This window comes from Podarcis gaigeae, assembly GCF_964106915.1.
Source record: "Podarcis gaigeae genome assembly, chromosome: 5".
NCBI classification, from domain to species: domain Eukaryota; kingdom Metazoa; phylum Chordata; class Lepidosauria; order Squamata; family Lacertidae; genus Podarcis; species Podarcis gaigeae.
The window spans coordinates 36,001,971-36,007,918 of NC_139681.1; positions in this window are offsets into that span (position 1 = coordinate 36,001,971).

Below are 5,948 nucleotides of genomic sequence, written 5' to 3' on the forward strand. Positions count from 1 at the left end.
GAGACTGCATCGTGGTTATACATTGTGCAGCATATCTCTGTGTTAAATTGCTGGTCTATAACGTGAGATGCCATACACCACCATTTTGAAGGGAGCTCTTTCTAAAGAGAAGGTTATACTGACAATTTGGGGGAGTGGGGTGGGGAGGGGAGGTTCTTAATTGGGAGTGTCAGGTGAACAAACCTGTAAGGATAGGTCTGTTGACACTGAAGTCTCCTCTATCCAATTCCACAGGAGAAATAAAATGTAGCATATCACATGATAAAGCTGCTTTCATATTGGATGAATATAAGTACGTATTTGTGAGCAATGTGGTTGCTAAGGTGTGTGCTTACAGTGGAGCCTTTTGTGTGCCTATAATTCAGTTTATGGTTTCAAACTCCTGCATATCATATAATGGTTTGGTTGCTGTATAACAAAGGAAGGAAAACTTCACGATAGTACAAGCTGTTTAAACACCTCAAATGTTGTCAGATAGCTAAATCACGCCATTCCAAGAAAAAAAATTAAATAAAAAAAGTAATTATTGGACTGATTTGTCTCATTTGTTAAATGCAGGATAGATGTTTAGGCTTAAGGCACAAAATGCACCATACAGACCTAAAATGTGGGGAGTAGTCATTTCAAGTGGAAGAAGAGCAAACTAGAGAGGCCTTTCTCAGCCAGCTGCTTTTTCCCCCCTATCTGGGCTTGGAGACTGGAAATGAGCTCAGTTTTGGGAAGGTATTGTGGTGACAGGGCTGGGAAAGGGTTTAGCACCTCCCATTGCAGCCTCTGCCTCTCTGCTTGAAGTTGTATTCTATACATATATACCTGTATGTGCACACACATATACACGCACAATTTTATACCTGTTCAGCAACCCATGTCCTAAGATAAGAATCAACAGGAAGTGATGAGTCATCAAAAGGAAGTGATGAGTCATAGAGCAGGGCTATGTAGATAAAAGGTGGAATAATGAAGAGATGCAAAAAATGCATGCAATTCCCGATGAATAACTCTACCAACTAGAGGCATCATGCAGCTTTCCTTTCTACTTGTGGCAGGGCAGGGAGATGGAAGAACTATATCCGTATTTTTCGCTCTATAAGACGCACAAGACGCACCTAGTTTTTGGAGGACGAAAATAAGAAAAAAAAATATTCTGAATCTCAGAAGCCAGAACAGCAAGAGGGATCGCTGCGCAGTGAAAGCAGCAATCCCTCTTGCTGTTCTGGCTTCTGGGATAGCTGCGAAGCCTGCATTCACTCCATAAGACGCACACACATTTCCCCTTACTTTTTAGGAGGGAAAAAGTGAGTCTTCTAGAGCAAAAAATATAGTATTTCATTACTTGAAAACTAGGGTGAAAGAATGGTGCCCCTTTCTGTATGTTAAATAAAACATTTTAATTATTGTTCTGCACTTTCAGGTTGGCAGTCAGCCTGACCTACCTCACAGGGTCGTTTTGTGGGGATTATATGGGGGGGGACTATTTATGCTACTTTACGCTTCTTGGAGAATAAAGCTGAAGTATATAAACAATAATACTAAGGTAGCTCCATTCACTGCAGTTTGCTATTTGAAGAAATAATGATGACTCGTACCTGATGCCCTACTTAAATGTGGTATGAGGTTATGGTAGCACACCTGCTTTCTAAATTGCCACTCCTAAGTGCTTGTTAAAATAGTGATTTGAGCGGCTACTTTTAAAGCATTGAAGATAAAACGGGGACATGATTTGCAATCAATTAAAAATGTTTGCAGAAGGTGGGGAAATGTATTTTAGTGCAGGAACAGGCTTTGGATTCTGTAATTTACAAAGTGGGTCAAATGCTTCTGTCCTTGAGCTTTAACCTGGCAGCCCTTGGGTCTTTCATTCAGCTGTTCATTGGTAGTCCTAGCATGGGTCATAACACTTAAGATATCTCCATATTTTAAGACTACAGTGGTACCTCAGAAGTTGAACGGAATCCGTTCGACTTCCAAAATGTTTGGAAACCAAGGCATGGGTTCCTATTGGCTTCAGGAAGCAGCATTGGATGTTTGGGTTCCAAAGAACGTTTGTGAATTGGATCACTCACTTCCGGGTTTGCGGTGCTTGGGAGCCAAAACGTTCAAGTCACAAGGCGTTCATCAACCAAGGTACGACTGTATAATGTTAACTGTAGTCAAATGTCCAGGAAAATGCAGTTTCATGTTTACAGAGCAGCTTTGCAATGGTACCCCAAAATAGTTACTACCTACAAAGTAACAATTGCATTGTATTTGCCTTATGTAAGCTTTTTCTTCTTGGCAGCAAGCCATTAGTCCTCAACAACTTTCAATGAAGTGATGACAAGTGGATTAAAAAGTATTGTTTACATTGCTTCAAAGAAATTTAAACTCCCTACAATTAAGCTTTTTTTTTTTTTAAGGTAAAACTCTTCTTGAATGGTTACACAATTTACCCATATGAGTTTTCTACCTTCCTGCTGATCAGGAAGCTGACACAGCAGAATTGTAAACACAGATCATTTGTTAGAACAGGGATGGAGGAGGGAGAGAGAGAGAGACAGAAAAAGGTTCAGACTTAAATTGTTCTGTGTACAGTCCGAACCCAATAATGGTAATACACTGCAATGCACAGTTTTGGATACAGAGAAATAAGAGCATAGAGAAATTATGCAGACAGATGGAGGTGCTAAGAGTCACATTGATGGCTCACTGGAGAGAAATTTCCTTCTCACAAGGCAGTCAGTTTGTACACACATGCAAAAATATCTTAGCAATCCATTGCGCTTCACAAACACCCTTCTTAAGAAACAAAATAACAAAATGGACTTTTTTAGTGGCTCTCTAATTGTGGCTCCATCTCTGCTCTAGAAAGATTTTCTGCATTTTCAACCATAGGAAGAATTCTGGCATCATGCAAATATTTTGGTGAGTCATAACGTGGGTAAATTTATTACAAATTCTATAAAGAAATCTACTTGCACTTATACTACCTTGTCATGAGGAGACAATGCAATGCTTGCTCACATAAACGTTCTCTGCTGCTCGCTTTCATTTGCTGTTCGCATATCGCAGCATCCGTAAATGAACCTCATTTCTCATTTGGAGTAGCTAGTGCCGGTACTTGGAATACGATTTGCCTAATAGACGATCTGTAAGATCTTTGGGTGTACTTCCCAATCTTCGACTAAAAGCAAGGCAAACAGTTGCCTGACTTCTTGAAGACTGGCCTTAGACTGCAGCAGCAATCTGTATGTTCTAAAATGCAAGAGTAAACATGTTGATGCAAAGTCAGTCCTCCTTATCTCCATAGGCCTTGCATGCATGCTTAGACTTAGAGGACCTGAGTGACACATAACCTTTTGAAACAGGTAATACTGACTATTTGCATGTTGTGGCAAAGATATTTCTAATCAGGCAAATGGAGGGAAAGGGAAGTAGAGGGCTGTCTAGCTGCAGCAGCAGCAAAAGTATTTAAGCCTGTATAACCAGCTTTGCAGTCAGTTGGGTTTTTTGCTTGTTTGTTCTTTGCAGCTCTTAGGAGGGAAAAGGTGTGGGTTTGTTTCCGTAGTGAAAAGCCACAGTTTCTCCATGGAAAGCTTTATGACTCCCTTTTCAGCCTCTCTTCACCACACCCTCCCTTGCATTGATGAAACAGTCCCAAGTGAAGGTGGAATAATGCACACACATAAAAGCAAGTTGCATACGTGTTAATACATCACGTGAACAGAGGCTTTTGCACACACAGCGTTATAGATTTTAGGACCTTCCTAAAACATTAATTACTAGCAGGCTTGTGTCTGGCATTGCTTGGAAGTCCTAAGAAAAAAAGAAAAATCAGTACAATTTTGAAAGGGTTCAGTCCACCATCTTGATTCAACATGGAATCCAATTGTATCCAAACAGGTAAAAACCCTGCTTCTTGATCTCAGGAACCATCACGTAAAAAAAATGATTATGATATCTTAAGAGGTGTCCAAGTGCACAGTGGACCAATGAACAATTTCCCAGAATAGATACTAGATATAGCTGAATTTAGGGACGTGGGTGGCGCTGTGGGTTAACCCACAGAGCCTAGGACTTGCCGATCAGAAGGTCAGCAGTTTGAATCCCCGTGCCGGGGTGAGCTCCCGTTGCTTGGTCCCTGCTCCTACCAACCTAGCAGTTTGAAAGCATGTCAAAGTGCAAGTAGATAAATAGGTACCGCTCCAGCGGGAAGGTAAATGGCGTTTCCGTGCACTGCTCTGGTTCACCAGAAGCGGCTTAGTCATGCTGGCCACATGACCTGAATGCTGTACATCGGCTACCACGGCCGATAAAGCAAGATGAGCGCCGCAACCCCAGAGTCGGTCACGACTGGACCTAATGGTCAGGGGTCCCTTTACCTATAGCTGAATTAAAAGCTTTGAATTGATCTTACTCCCATCTTCTTGGAGTAGAGTTCCCCTAATACCTATATACACAATTTTTTTACTAGCAATAACAACAAAAGAGAGAAGAGGGTGATAGTATCTCTTCCATATGATAGTCTTCTGTGAATGGTATAGTATGCTTATGCATATAAATCATTGTGGGAAGTCACGTTTCTTATCATCATCTGAGCATTTGGGATTGGTTTCTGTCTGTCTCAATAGACAATGGAGTGTGCCTCCAGGGGTGAAGTCAAACTGGTTGCATTAGCAGCACTGAAGTGATCTCTCCAGGATGCAAGCCTGGGCAGTGTGTATGGAGGTCCTGGGCTGTCCAGATGACAAGACCCCACCTCTTGGCCTCACTGATGTGGCCCAAAGGAAAGCAGAGCAATGTGTTGGGAACCAGCTTGGCTACAGGAGTTGCTGGAAGGAAGCATTCAAGGCACCATCCAACCATCTTAGGGACTCTAGATTTGTGTAGGGTTTACTCCTTAGCCATTTCTTCTCCCCCAGATATCCCGCTAGGCAGCGGAGATTTAGGATCAGAGTTTTCCTTCTCCTAGCTACCTTCAGAGGTGGTTGAACCCCATCTGCCACTCACTCCCCTCTACAATACAGCAATCATCTTCCTGACCAGTGGACCCACTATTGGTCTTGTCCGCTCAACCTGTTGGAAACTGTCTTCACATGCAGGGGAAGTCCCAGACTCACTGAGGGTTTGAGACCCACTGGCTATCCTCACCTGGTTTAGCCGGCCAGGTGAAGCTCTTCCCAGGGTGTGGCTACTGTCCTATGCTAACAGCTTCTAGGAGCCATAGGTGAGAGCTGAGTGCAGAGTTGGGACTGAAGGGGGACAAACTACCCCAGAAAGAGCACATCATGTCCACTACCAGAAGTACTACTCCACTCCTAGCACCCCATGCCCCCCATCATCTGAACAACTGGCTGTGAATTTCAACATCACAGGTGCTTGGAAAGTAGTTCATGCAGAACTAATAGTATGATGAGTTCATTTTTTGTAGTCACGTAAGGACATAGCTCTCCTAATGATTGGGCTCAAATGTGCGTGCCAGTAACTCGTGATGACTTGGCAACTTATGTTTCCCTGTAAATATTGAGTAATTCTTTCAGCAGTCCTTCTCTCCAATTCCTGACTCTTGTTTAGCAGCTGAATGATGCTAAAATCACTCAAAATGCATCACAGGAAGTATAGCTTGCAGCGGGCAGCTTCTTATCCTTGTTATATGTCACAGATGAGAATAGAGACACATACATGTTTGTGTGTGTGTGTATTGCTTCTCTTCTCACCACTCCAATGCTAGACCATTCCCTTCCATATAGTTGGAGATTCTCTTTCACCTGCTTGACAGTAATCTGACTATAGCTGTTTGCTTTATTAAAAAGAAACAGGAAAGCACAATATCACAATCGTTTCAGCTGTTCTTCCTATATAACAGATGCAGGTCACGCACACCCATAAACATTTATTCTGTGTATACAGACATTTATTGAGGGGATGAGGTAGAAGGGCATGACACTCACGTATGCATTTATTTGCATGCA